Source organism: Notamacropus eugenii, chromosome 1 (assembly GCF_028372415.1).
Source record: "Notamacropus eugenii isolate mMacEug1 chromosome 1, mMacEug1.pri_v2, whole genome shotgun sequence".
NCBI classification, from domain to species: domain Eukaryota; kingdom Metazoa; phylum Chordata; class Mammalia; order Diprotodontia; family Macropodidae; genus Notamacropus; species Notamacropus eugenii.
Window position 1 is genome coordinate 77395323 of NC_092872.1, and position 15157 is coordinate 77410479.

Genomic DNA, 15157 nt, shown 5'->3' on the forward strand with positions numbered 1-15157 from the left:
CAGAATCTTAGTGCATGTGAACTTCCTTCACTTCTGCACTTTCTCATCTCTTCTTCTTTGGGGTCAAACTTTCATCTGCAAACTTTCATTTTCTCATCTGTTCAGAGATAACAGCTTATAGATGGTGGATCAACAGATAATTTACCCTGAAATTACCACCTATACCAAGTCTCAAGAATGAAGATATAAGAATCTAAGAATTCACCAAGGATAAGAAAGAAGCTACCACATTATTCTCTAGAAACTTTTCTTTTCATTGATATTTGTGATGGTAAGGTCATAAGACATTGTCTAGTACCTTTCTCCCACCTTCAGGCAAGTCTATACCAAACTATGGACTAAAACAGTTTATCCAGGAGATTATTCCTTTGCCAAGGCCAAACCAGTTGGAGTCTTTCTTTAGCTCACAACTTCTAATAAAGTTTTGAAAGCACAAAAGATATATCAATAATTTAGAAGCCACTTACAACTCAATTAAAGCCCACTCTAGTTCTGAAATCCTACAAGAAGCTGATAGGATCTGCTGCAAAACCATTTCAATGAAGGGACTTTCCAGGCCTACAAGTGAATCAGAGAACAGGACTTACTTGTCTATAAGGACAGGGCCAAGAATAATCAGGGCCTAGCAATAAGGGAGGTTAAGATCCAGATCTCAGGCCTCCAGAGACTTCAAGCCAAATGGCTCCAGTAGAGGGTAAAATCAGGAAAAGGAAACAAATGGAAGCAATGCCAGAACACTGTGCTATTGGCTTTATTCCCATGTTAACAACAGAGACCAACTGGACCTGCAAGCCTTGCAAGCCCTCGAGCTCAATTTTTTGACATACCAAATGATTTTCTGGCATCCATCTATCCATTTGGGCAACCTCAAAAATACAGATATAACTGGGTGGGCAGACAGGCAGGCAGATAACATCAGGCCCAGGGGAAGCCACAACTGATTAACTGTATACTTCACAAACCAGACAGGAAACAAGGCAAACCAGACAGGAAACCAGGTCATTAGATGGACCCAGAGAGAGGAAACAGCTGACTGCGTCAGAATCTGAGAAATGAGCTCCTGAGATCACCAGCAGCAGCTACTGGCTTCCCTGGCATTGCTCCTAAGAGAAACCACATGCCACCCTCACCACCACCCAATCCCTAGAGAAAGACAAACCCTGGCCTCCCATTGAATAACATCCAGAGCGGTTCAGAAAAGAACTAGAGAGAAATTACAGCTACTGATTCAAATGGTGTTAACCATTAAAACAGTGGTTTCCTGAGTTGAAAGAGGAAAAACCAATTTTAACAACTCTTTACATACGGACTGAAAGAAAAATTGGTAAAGACTAAAGACCTTTCTTGCTCTTACTCCACTGCTTTCTTACCTCAGGCCTGCACCACATACCACCCTTAGGCCTGTCTTGCCTTCTGGGGACCCTCCAACTGTCTAACAGTTGTGAGATGGATCACAGACGAACTAGAAGTCTGACTTCTAGTTCTACAGGTTTGGTTTGTCGCTTGCCTTCCCTGTTCTGCTATTTATTACTTTTGTGACCCTGGACAAATTAGAATCTCTCTAAGCCTTGGTTTCTTAATTGGTAAAATAAAGAGATTGGACTAGCTGACCTCTGAAGTCCTTTCTAGCTCATAATCCATGGTGTGATAAATCATCTCTGCTGTTGTCTGTTGGCATCTTAAACTCTGAGTTGTTCTTTCCCTCTCTGGAAAGAAGGAGCAGCTTGTGGCAGAGGGGTAGAGAGCTGGAGACCTGAGTTCAAATCTAGTCTCAAATGCTTACTAGCTAAGTGACTCTGTGAAAGTCACTTCCATCTGTCTCAGTTTCCTTATCTGTAAAATGGAGATCACAGTAGTAACTACTTTCCAGGGTTATTATGAGAATCAAATGAGATAATATGTGTCCCTGACACAGAATCGGTGCTTAATAAACGTTTATTCCTCTTCCCTTTTCTCTTTTTCTGTCCACCCAGAGGTCCCCTATTGAAATTTTGGACTGGGTCCTGTTGACTAGGATAGTAAAGGAATTTTAAATCATACGTAAAGCAAGGTTGAAAGAATTAAGGATATTTACATTAAAGAAAAAGGAGGGGATATGAGGAGAGACTTGACAGCTATCTTTATGCAGCTGAAGGGCTAGCATGTAGAATAGAGTAGGGTGGTAGCAATGGAAACAGAAAAGAAAGGGGAGATATTAAAAGATCTTGAATAAAAGTGTAAGAGTCATTTTGCTTTCAGTCATGGCTGACTCTTCATGATCCCACTTGCGGCTTTTTGGACAAAGGTTCTGGAGTGGTTTGTCATTTCCTTCTCCAGCTCATTTTATAGATGAAAAAACTGAAGCAAACAGGGTTAAGTGACTTGCCCAGGGTCACATAGCTAGGAAGTGTCTGAGGCCAGAGTTGAACTCAGGAAGATGAGTCTTTCTGACTCCATCCAAGAACTCCGTCCACTGAACCATTTTACCTGTTAAGAGCTGTTCAGCAAAGAAACAGCATCTCACAACTGGAAGTTTCCTAGGAAAATCACAGATTTAGAGGTGGGAGGGACCTAAAGTCACTGCAGACAACTTATTATTTTAGAGAGGAGGAGACTGGACCCCAGGAGGCGAAGTGACCTGTCTAGATGGTCAAACAACCTGTAAGCTCCAGGAGTCATGTTGGAACTCAGGTCCTCTGGCTCCAGATGCACTGTACTAAGTATTCAAAGAGAAGTTGCCTGACCACCTGAGATATCAGTAGGATGCTTTCCTAGATTAATGTGGTCTCCTGAGAGACAGCAAATAGAAAGCAGACCTTGGGGTCCAGAAGACCCTAGCTGAAGTCCCACCTCTGACACATTCTGGTTTTGTGACCCTGAGCAGGGAACTTGACTTCTGGGTGCCCCGGGCAATGCTCTAAGCCTAAATTGTAGAACAGCTGCAGATCTGCACTGGGTGAAGGTATGTTTTCACCAACAACTGCCTAAACCAATAAAATCACAGAAGTGAACTCATCAAAAAGTAACTTCTTCATAGGATGGTCATGAGGATCAATGAGATAATGAATGTAAAGCAATTTGCAAGCCTAAAAGCACTATGGGGATGTCAGTAATCGTGACTAAATCCAAGGCTGAAGCACATGGCCTATGAAATACCTTCCAGCATAGAATTCTGCGATCTTTACAGAAAGCCCAGTTTCTGTGAGAGTAAAGATAATACTAACTAGTCTATTTGGAGCCAAAAAAAGGGGGTTAACTCCTGGGGACCAACACGTGTGAGGAAACCTTGCTACCTTCCCAAGTCACCTCAGTGTCACTGGCCCTACTCAGTCCTCTTCATTTGGAGTTGCCTGCAGCACCTGACACTATTCACCACTGCCTTCCTTCCTGCTATTTTCTCCTCACCTGGCTTTGGTGAATGCTCTCTAGGCCCCCTGATGTGAGTAGAACTATCTTCTTCTTAAAGCAAATTGAGGATCAACCTCTTGCCCACATTGCCTTAACTGACACATCTATATAACACATTCCTTTGCTAACTATATTGTCCTGGCTTCTTAGTCATGCCCACTCTCAATTTCCCAGGACAAAGGGTCGATTCCTCAGCATTTGGGGAAAGGTAGCACCACAGAAAATAAAACCTTCTTTATCCATATCCTGAATGGAAAACATAGGTCCACATCCCCTTTCAAGAGCTATATGTACACCTATGCCAAGACAGAGCTGGTCCCAACTCAGTTTGCCCTGGGCCACCAGGAATAAGCCCTACTACGTATCATGGTTCCTTCGGTAAGCTAATCCTTCATTCAGTGACCTTTGCCCACTGTGATTTTAGGCAAATCACTTCAATCAAACTTCCATTTTCTCATCTGTAAAATAAAGATTGCAGTGTGTATGTTATCTGCCTTAGGGAGTTGTGGGCAAGTCCTCAGTAGACTATGATGCACTACGTAAAGGTGTGCCATTAATAATTATGGTGCCTGCCATGCCACCGTAGAGCAGGGTCCCTAACCTAGAAGCCAGATGAAACTTTCCTTGACTGTGCCTTGCCTTCATCAGTCTTCAAAACAAGGGTCTGTCAACCCTATCTTCCCCAAAGCAGGCTACTTTGGGGCCCATGCTGCAGGGACTCAAGATGTTGCTCTTTTCTCCAGCTCACTGGAAAAGAACAAAATATACTGGCTACTTCAAATATTACCCATGAGTCTCTGTGTGAATCTACTACCTTGGACCAGGCCAGATTCCCTCATGTCATGTCTTGCTTTCTCTTGCTCACTAACATCTATTTGCTGCCTATCTATCAAGCTTGTTTTCCATACTGCTGTGAGACAGCACAGATCAAGGCAGAAGGTGGAAAAGACTGGCTTTGGCTCATGCTGTCTACATTTGAGGTCGCTCAATGGTTTCTTGAAGACTATATAACCTTGAGAATAGAGTCTTTTGGGATTCCTTACATATGGCTGTCTTTTCAATCGTTAGGCATCCACAGCAACATACTCTCAGGATTTGGTTCTTAGCATTCCTGATCACTAGAAGAACCATTCTGTCTGGTTATGGAGGACTTCTATATTTGCTATGTGCCTCTACTGTTCTCTAACTTCTCCTTGTTAACCCAATTCCATAGGAACTCCATCATGCCCTCACTTCCTCTTGTTCTCCTTTCTCCTTAGACACGCTCAAGCCAAGTCTTTTTGATCCATTGCTCAGGTGAGTCTGGGATCCCTAGTTATGGCATTCTCCTGATTTCTCCCCCTTTCTTCTGAGGCTTAGGTCCAGTCATTTTAGTACACATAAGCCCAGCTGTACAAAGAAGTAATTAAGCAGTAAAGTGATAAACCAGAATACATTATAGTAAGGCAGAAGCCAGCAGTTACAATTTGCTCTAAATATAGGGGCACCATGGTGTAATGAATGGGTGTCAAGTGGCAGAGATAGTAGTCCTGATTCTACCATTAACAGTTTAAATGACTTTGATCAAGTCCATCTCCCTTCCTGTACATAACTTCCTCATCTGTAAAACACGAGGATCAGACAAGTCTCATCCAATTTTAAAATTCCTTGATTTTACAATACTTTGGTCCACTGAAGGCAGAAAGGCAACAGGCAAACCCCTAAACAACTTCTTTCGGAAGCTCATGCCCAGTACATTCCCCAAGCACAGTATCGAAGGAATACATGGTTTTTTCTCTCTTCCCCTGATTGGAGTGGTTTTCTGCTTTATGTTCAGTGCTTTTTGTGCCTCACTCTGGAAACAGCTGCATTGCAGTAGAGAAAGAGACTTGTGGTTGTCATTGTTTAGGTCATTCTGAAACTTTTTTTTAAGGACATAAGGAAGTTGCTCATGGTGAGTTTCAGTTTCTGTCTCTTCAGAGTGTTTATTAATAATCTTGCTAATCTCTACTCAGTTTCCTAAACTCTGATTCCTATCAGGTTTCCTCAGGGCATTTTTCATTCCCAGTGATTTCTTCAAGCTAGAAGCATCTGCTTCACTTCCTCTTGGATACTTGTGCTCATGAATGTTGCAGATTTAATCACTCTGATTACATTGCTGTGCAGTGGTCACTGAGCTGCTTCAGGGAAACACATACAATCCATGGAGAAGACACATGTAGCACCAGCCCTGTTTCTTGGTTTTCTGTTGGATTATCCTTTCTAGCACCACTGGGGCCAGTAGGAGACGGCTGAAGTTTATCTGCTAAAGCACCTGCACATAGGCAGTTGGACAGGAAAGGCTGATAGCAAGCAGTAGATCAAACTGGGGAAAAAATGGCCAAATACCTCAGAAATAGTAGGTCCTTTCTTGTAAGGGCCAGACTTACAAACAGAACAAACTCAGCCCCAAACTAAACTCTGACAAAACCATGAAGATGATCAGAGAGAAACTTTCTTCTCTCATTTTATCCTTAGCTCTTCCTGTCAGGACAGAAATATCTGATAAAGCCATTGACACTGGTAGGGTTAGGGTTTTCATATTTATTTTATTCCAGCGTTACCTTTGCTTGCCCTGCACTTAAACTTCCCTACATCATCAAACATTTCAGTCAATGCTCTTTCCACCACCTTAATTTAACTGAGACCTAGACTGTCCCTCAGTATACCACATTCCCTGTAACACTCTCCATTGGAAAGCACAGTCATGCTCCCAGCACCATTTCTGTGGTTTCACCTGAGGAACAGCTGTCCTGGGTCCTTTGTCTATCTTACTGAATGTTGACAACCTGTTTTCTGGATGGAGTTCCCTCTAGAGAATTAGTTTCCACACAGATAATCTATCTAAATTAGAGGAATAGGGTGTTGTCCCTCTAGCTCTCTCCATTTCCACGGAGAAAAGTTAGATTCTCCTGACAGGATTAAGTTTAGGAGAAGGGAAATGGAAGAGGTCTGGGGGAGGGATAAAGAGATGCTTCAATTCTGCCCTGATGAAGCTCAGCTCAAATTTAACTTGCTTCCTAGCGACCTAGTATAAGAAGAGTGGTGAATATCAGCCTTAGGTGGTGTTGGTAGTCAAGTTATGAAGTATGATTTGGGAAGTTCTAAAAAACCCCTCTGTCCCCAAATATCTCTTCTCTTGACCTGCCACTGTGACTAAAATTTATATTCAGAGCAATTTCTTAAGGGTGTTCTGGGGGCATGAATTTTAACTGGAAGAAGACATTGCGTTATAAGATTTTAGCTAGTCAACTCTATTGCTCTGTTTCATAAATTTCCAAAGCAAAAGGATTCATGATCAAGGAGCTGACCTACTGGGCTTTGGAGAACAGACAGATTTTGTTGGTAGGTCTTATACCTGCATGGCTTTTTAGTGCCCAAGGTCACCTTATACTAGTATAAACTAGTTATGAAATAAACTTATTAACCTATTATGTCACACAGCTAGCCTAGAGCAAGGACTTAAGCTGACAAAATACAGGACAAAGTGTTAATGGAGTTCAAAGGCAGAGAAAGATCTGGGATGTGGAAAATAGTGAGCAGCATATGAAAAAATCTCTAGCCGTTTCACAATTTTGTTGAGGATAAGCCCTGAATAAGCAGATCCATTTGGGGGTCATGCCCACCAAGTCCTCAGAAATAAGTTAATAACATAACTCCTCTCCTCCGACTTTGCTTCTCTTTTTAAGATGACACTGGCAAAGGATGGCTTTTCCCTCCAAGAAAGTTGCTTACCACAGTGATGTCGTATTCAGCCTTTATGAGGATTTTCTATTTCTGTATCTAGAATCAAGAACCAGGTACTGCTAATGGGAGCTCATCAGTCTCTCATGTACACCTAAAGAGTTCTTCCTTCTCTCCATGCTGCAGATATGTGTGTATGTATGCATGCATGTATAAAATGATGGTTAACTCCTTTCCTTCTCATCACTAACATATAAGACTTCAGAAAGTTAGTATGGAAAGCGCACTGGATTTAGTCAGAAGGTCTGGGCTTAATTCTGTGTGGCTGCTACTTCACAGCTGTCAAATCTTAGGAACTTCCCCTTTCTGGGATGCAGTTTCTGTATCTTAAAAATTAGATAGGTCAATTAGATAATTGTGAAGGTCCCATTCTAGCTTCAATCTTACAATTCTCTACAAAACTTGGACATGAAACACAGCAAAATAAAGGATGGAGCTCTAGCTCTCTGGAAACTTATGATGAAAAGTAGGTAATAATTAAGACAGATACACAGCAAGACATACAAGGACACAGGTTCTGATACCACAAACCAAGAGTAATACCAAGAACCTTGGTCCAGAATATGCATCCATACCATCCCCATTTAAGCCTTGATCCCCTTTGTGGATGTTTGGAAGGGGTACAAAAATGAGTGATAGGAAGAAGCAGTCATGTCGCTACCACTCAGGGAGAGAAAGTTTTGTAAAGAAGGCCAAGAGGGACACAGGATCAGTCTGAAAGGTTCCAAAGACTGCAAGTGGCACAAATACAAGAATTAGAAAGCTGGAGAGAAAGTTTAGGAAAGCTGAGATGATGAGGGGGTAGAGAAAGATGAAAGACTATTAAATGGGAAAGAAGAGGGGAAAAAAGCCCAATCACTAGGAAGCACAATAATGCCTACAACATCCCTATTATATCCATTCAGTTTACTCCAGTTCTATCTTTTTAGAACGTGGATATCATCTGAATTTCTTTTCCAGTTCTAGGCCAGTTCCCTCACTTTATAGATAAAACCAAGGCTAAGAAAGGGGAACTAAGGTACCCAAGGCTACCCAGCTAAGTAATAGTGGAGCTCAGATTCAAATTCAGGTCTTCTGACTCCCTGTCTTTTTCCTAAACCACATCACTTCTCTTTAAAAAACAAAAACATCCAAGCTTGGCTTTACTAAACTATAATGCAAAAGAGAAGTTAGTGGAGAAATAAAATTCAAAGAACTAGATGGGGTTTTCTCTGTCAAAGCGAAAGCTCAGATCTTTAATTGGCCCTTCAAGAGATGACGGTTTCTCTGATTCTTTCTACTATGTGAATTTTAAGGATGTATTATCCATTGTAGGGAATAAACATCACCAATCCACAGTATTTGTGGAGGAACTTTCATCATCAGAGTTCAAGTGGGGAAGGGTAAAGCAGGGTTTGAACTCAGACACTGGTAGGCAGCTATAGCCACAGGAAGGTTTAAATATTTTATTTTTCAGCGTGTGCCTGGAAAATCAAATCTTTCTGTGTAGTTATTATTCTTTAGGAGACTGTATCTTCAATAATCTATCTAACTAGACATCCACTGATATCTTTTTAAGGAGTAAGATTTTCTGTAGCATCTGATCTGCCGAAGCAAATGTACAGACCAAAAATTTTAGACAGTATGTGTATATATACTATATGGACTACTTGTGTAGATAACAGGAACGTATATAGTATATATTTTACACACACATGAACAGGAATATGCACATTCCTATTCCCTACATAATTTCTCTTGTATATGTACATATGTATGCATATACATACATATACATACATGTACACACACCCCCACACAAATTTATTCCTATAGGTAATAGGAATTATTGGGTAAAACCTACTAACTAGTAGTAGTAAGAAAGAGTGCTGGCTCTAGAGCCAGAGGACTCGAGTTTAAATCCTGCTCTGACCCTTACTACCTGTATGACCTTGGACAGGTAATGTAACCTCCCTGGGCCCCAGTTTCCTCATATGTAAACTAAAGGAGCCAGACTCAATAATTTCTAAGATCACTTCCATCTATGTATCTATGATCCTATAATCCTTACACACGTGGTAAGTGTAAAACCCACGCTACTTTTTTTTCCTGATGTAATATCATAACAAGAATACAGCAGGAGCCAACTTCTTAGAAACAAAAATAGAATATGAGTGAGTCATGAGAAGGATGGCATGCAAATACCAAAGAGATAAAGAGACAGAGATTTTGATGAATAAATCTATTGTCCAAGACACAGCAATTTATTAAAAGAAAGTTATGATTAAAATGAAAAAAAATTTTTTTATACCAGTTTTGGAAGCCACCCACTAGCCCTTCCTAGAGAAAATAATACTGTAGCATTTTTAATAGTCAAAGACACAATGTCATATTATTTCTTTGGTATTGGGCATGAACTTGACTATATGGAGCTATTTGAACTCTTGCCCAGTTACCCTCATAACCCCCTAGAAGTCATTACTGTCATTTGAATGACAAGAGAATGATCTCAAAGCTCTAGGGACACCCACACTCACCCCAGCAACAGCTAAAGGGTTTGAGGTGTTTAGTTTCAGGACTTTTTAATTCAAAAGTATCATTTGTACCAGCTAAGAAACAGAGGGGTAAATCAGTAGAATAGATTAGGTACACAAGACACAACAGTCAATGATTAGAGCAGTCTTCTGCTGTTTGATAAACCCAAGGACCCCAGCTTCTGGGATAAAAACTGTCTGACAAAAACTGCTGGGAAAACTGGAAAACAGTGTGGCAAAAACTGGGCATAGACCAATGCCCGACACCATATAACAGAATGAAGTCCAAATGGGTGCATGATAAGGCTGATACCATAAACAAATTAGGGGAACAAGGAATAGTGTATTTGCCAGATTTATGGAGAATGGAGGAATTTATGACCAAACAAGAGAGAGAGAATATTATGAAATGAAAAATGGATAATTTGATTACATTAAATTGAAAAGGTATTGCACAAACAAAATAAAACCAAGATTAGGAGGGAAGCAGAAAATTGGGAAAGAATTTTTACAATTAGGGTCCAATAAAGTACTCATTTCTAAAATATATAGAGAACCGAGTCAAAGTTACAAGAATACAAGTCATTCTCCATTTGATAAATGGTCAAAGGATATGAACAGACAGTTTTCAGAGGAAGAAATTAAAGTTATCCATAGTCATATGAAAAAATGCTCTAAATCACTATTGATTAGAGAGATGCAAATCAAAACCACTCTGAGGTACCACATCACACTTATCAGATTGGCAAACTTGACAAAACAGGAAGATGATAAACGTTGGAGAAGATGTGGGCGAGTTGGAACACTAACTCATTATTGGTGGAGCTGTGAACTGATTCAACCATTCTGGAGAGCAATTTGGAACTATGTGTGCATACCCTTTGACCCAGCAATACTATTTCTAGGGCTGTATCCCAAAGAGATCATAAAAATGGGGAAAGGACCTACAATGTACAAAAATATTTATAGCAGCTTTTTTTTGTGGTGGCCAAGAATTGGAAATTGAGGGGATGCCCATCAACTGGGGAATGGATAAACAAGCTGTGGTATATGAATGTAATGGAATACTATTATGCTATAAGAAATGACAAACAGGCAGACTTTCCCAAAACATTCCCAAAGGACTCTTGAGGCAAAATGCCATCCACATCCAGAGAACTATGGGATCGAAACGCAGAATGAAGCAGAATATTTTCTCTTACGTTATGTTTTATTTTGCTTTTTCTCATGGTTTCTCCCATTCATTTTGATTCTTCTGTGCAACATTACTAATGTGAAAATGTGGTTAATAAGAATGTACGTGGAGAACTCATATAGGATTGCATGCTGTCGTAGGGAGGGAGGTGGGGGGGAAGGGGAGAAAAATCTAAGACTTATGGAATTATAAAAAACGGAAACCAAACAAATTAATTTTTTAAAAAATGATGAACATGCAGACTTCAGAAAAACCTGGAAAGACATATGAACTGATACTGAGTGAAATGAGTAGAACCAGAACATTATACACAGTAACAGCTACAGTGTGCGAGGACTATTTCTAATAGACTTATCCCTTCATAGCAATGCAAGGACCTAAAACAGTTCCAAAGAATTCAATGCAAAATACCATCCACATCCAGAGAAAGAACTATAGAGTCGGGATGCAGAATGAAGCAGACTATTTTCTCTTTTGTTATGTCTTTTTCTTATGATTTCTCCCATTTGTTTTAATTCTTCTATGCAACATGACTAATGTGAAAATGTGTTTAATAAGAACGTATGTGTAAAACCCATATAAGATTGCATGTCGTCTTGGGGAAGGAGGAAAGAGGGAGGGGGAGAAAATTTAAAATTTATGGAAGTGATTATTGAAAACTGACAACAAATAAATTAGTTTACAAGAAAAAAAAAAGCCAGTCAGAGCTCACTGGAGTCATTTGGTTGAACCGAGACAGCTATTTTCATCTACTTTGTAATAGATTTGCTGTTATTAAGTGGCTCATAAAAAAATTAAATGTGTATATCTTTTGACCCAGCAATACTGCTTCTAAGGCTGTATGCCAAAGAAATCTTAAAAATGGGAAAAGGACCACATAAACAAAAAGTCATAGCAGCCCTTTTTGTGGTGGTCAAGAACTGGAAATTGAGGGGATGCCCATTAACTGGGGAATGGTTGAACAAGTTGTGGTATATGAATGTAATGGAATACTATTGTGTTATAAGACATGACAAACGGGCAGCCTTCAGAAAAACCAGAAAAGACTTATATGAACTGATACTGAATGAAGTGAGCAGAGCCTGGAGAACATTATACACAGTAACAGTCACAGTGTGTGAGGACTGATTTTGATAGACTTAGCCATTCTCAGCAATGCAAGGACCTAAAACAGTTCCAAAGGACTCATGATGTAAAATGCCATCCACATCCAGAGAAAGAACTGTGGAGTCGGAAAATAGAATGAAGTAAACGATTTTCTCTTTTATTATGTTTTTTTTTCTCATGGTTTCTCCCATTCGTTTTAATTCTTCTATGCAACATGACTAATATGAAAATGTGTTTAATAAGAATGTATGTGTAGAAACCATATAAGATTGTATGTCATTTTGGTGAGAGAAGAAGGGAAGAGGAGAAAATTTAAAATTTATGGAAATCTATGGTGAAAACTGAAAACAAGCAATTAATAAATTTTGGGGAAAAAGTATCTTTTGCAAAGAGACCCATGGAATCATTTCTTTGGTTAACCAGAAGAGAGGTACCACGGTCCAGAAGATGGGCCATGGTACCAGCCCACTGCAGCTATCTGGGGATGACAACTTAAATATTTCCAGAGAAGAAGCAAACTGGACAGTGTACAGTCACAGAAATGGAAATCAAGAAACCCAGATTTTCTTTGTCAGCAATAGCTCAGTCACTCCTCCAGCTGGACACTCTTAGGCTCTTGCACTTAAGGCAGGTATAAATGTGGTTCCTGTCCTGAATTCCATGCCCTGCTTCTCTGATCAGTTACAGCAGCTTATCCCATCCTGACTCATGGGAACTGGGGACTAGGTAGCATACCCTATAAGGAGGCAGAGCACTTTGCCACTTATCAGCAATTTGATCTCAGATATATCATTTAACCTCTCAAGGCCTGAGTTTTTTCAGCTGTAAAATGATGACACTGGACTAGATATCTAAGCTTCTTCTAGATCTGACAAAGTGTGATTTTGAGTCAGAAAAGTTGCCAACATCAGTCTGTTTGGTTCTACTTGTCAATCATTTTTTGGACTTTGGTCACCAAATTCTACCTCATTATTCTACAATGATAAAATAATTCCATTAGCTCCTGGAGATGATCCCAGCCTCACCAGATTCTGGAATCTATGATGTGTCCACTGATGTCCCCAAAAGGACATTTGGTCAATGATCAGAGACGTCATGGTATCTGAGGACTAACTGGATCCCCCTTCAGGGTGTTTCCTGATTTTCTCTTCCTTAGCTCTGTGCCTTGACAGAGTGGAATAATACTGGCATAATGAAAGTGGTTGAGATTACTGTCCATAATGGACTTGGAAGTCTATAGGGAAAAGTGCTTTAAAAAAAGAGGGCTTTTTCAAAGTATATGAAGATTTGAGTCATGGAAATAATGACTGACTAAAAGAATTCAGTAGAAAACTGTATGGGAAAACAATCAGCATCCAAAATGAGGACAAAGAGTCAGCAGAATAAGAGTATAAAAGGGACTGTCAAATATTGAAGGTGAGAAGGTCTCTCCTTCAAAGCAGTATACTTGCAGACATCCAGGAGAAGAGATCAAGATACAGACTGTCTTTTGGTTTGGTGACAGCTTAGCACCAACTTAGATGTTCTCTCATTTGCATCTGTGCCTTATTTTGTAGTTCTTCATGGAATCTTACACATAGTATGTACTCAATATTTGTTGAATTAAGTTGAATTCCCTCACAAAAAGCCTTCAGCCTGGCAATAACATATTGCCCTATCTCAGATATGCCTCATTTCTAGTCTAGGGGCTACAGAAAGGACCCCACTCTCTCAAAAGCAATGACAAGAAGAGTAGGTAGTTGCCCAAAGAACTCATGTCAGCAAAGAACAAAACGTGTTGGTTTCCTTCTGCTTCATTCAGAGGAAGTAAAGGTCCTGAGCTCCCATCTCTTGGAGGCAGGAGACTAGCATATATCTTGTCATTTAAGAACAGACTGTAATGGGCATTTGGGGAGTAACTTGTATCAAACTTGTATCTTCCTTTCTTTTTTTTTAAAGAACATGAATCACCCTTCTCATCTGAGGATCAATATAGGGGATCAAACTTGGCCCTATACCCTAAGAAATGGTCTTCGTGATTATTTTTCATTTTTAAAAATGCTGAGGATTCATTTTTGAAAAAAAAGTTTTTAAAGTAAAAATCTACGATCACTTGAATCTAGTAAATCTGTTATATATGTCCATGGTACAGATGGGAAATCTGAAGCACAATGAGGTTAAATGACTTGCAGTTATTAGGGAAGGAAGTACTCCTTCCTCCCAGAATCAAATTGAAATCCCAAGGCACAGGAACCTCCCCCCACCCCACCAACCTGATAAGATGAGAAAATTATGCTATTGTGAAAGCTGAAGATGATTTCTAAGAAAAAAGAAATTATCTTGGTTTCAAATGCCCATTGCACTCTGAAAAAAATATCTCCTTTGGGGACAGGGGGAAGGGATCAGCATTAGTTATTGACCACATTTATCTTCATGTTCACTGAAGAAATGTAGATACTGTCTGAGCTGAATGAATCTTTAATTTTAACCAATTTAATATTTAACAAATTTCAGGTAATCTGATAAGCTTTGAGTTTCAGGAAAGTACAAAAAGTTGCTGTCAAAGAAATGCTTTCTTTAAAAAAAAAAAAGGCACCCTCCCTTCTACCTCTACCACATATTGTGATTATTGGCAGGGGAAGTCTTACTTCACTACAATCTACATACTTCATCTTCATAGTTAGAGGGGCAAAGAAGGGCTAAGTAGAGCTGTTGTTTGGGAAAGAAATTCAGTTTATACATTTAGCTAATTTCTGATAGTTTAAAGTAAGTACTTTGTTTCAACTCAAAATCTACCATCTTTTGCCTCCAATGAATGTTTTTTGAATGTCAGGTTCCCCTTTCTAATGCTAAAGGTTTAGGTAGAAGCTTCCTCATTACAGACAAATGAGTTTAGGTAGAAGCTTCCTCATTACAGACAAATGAAACAACTTGCTTAGAGGTGAAAAACTGAGCTAAGATGGCAAGGCCTAAAAGCTAGTTTAACGGTAGAGCTCTGAATTCACTCTCTTCCCTAGGAAATGTATTCTAAGGTCATTTTTGCCCTCCTATGCTAAACCCAGCCAGTCAGTTGCAGATTATCTGGACCTAATGCTAAAATCCTTTCTTTTCTGATTATTATCATTCATGTGGTGCCTGAAGAATTGTAGATAGGAGCAAGCTATGGCGCTGTTCCATCAGACCTTCTAATGTAATTTAGTTTCTGAAATATTAG

At 39.7% G+C, this 15157-nt stretch overlaps 1 protein-coding gene across 4 annotated transcripts in view; it reads right to left on the reverse strand.

The window, feature by feature from the left end:
* Positions 1-15157, reverse strand: part of FAM219A (family with sequence similarity 219 member A) — a 99988-nt gene that overhangs the window by 51820 nt on the left and 33011 nt on the right. The window lies entirely within an intron of this gene.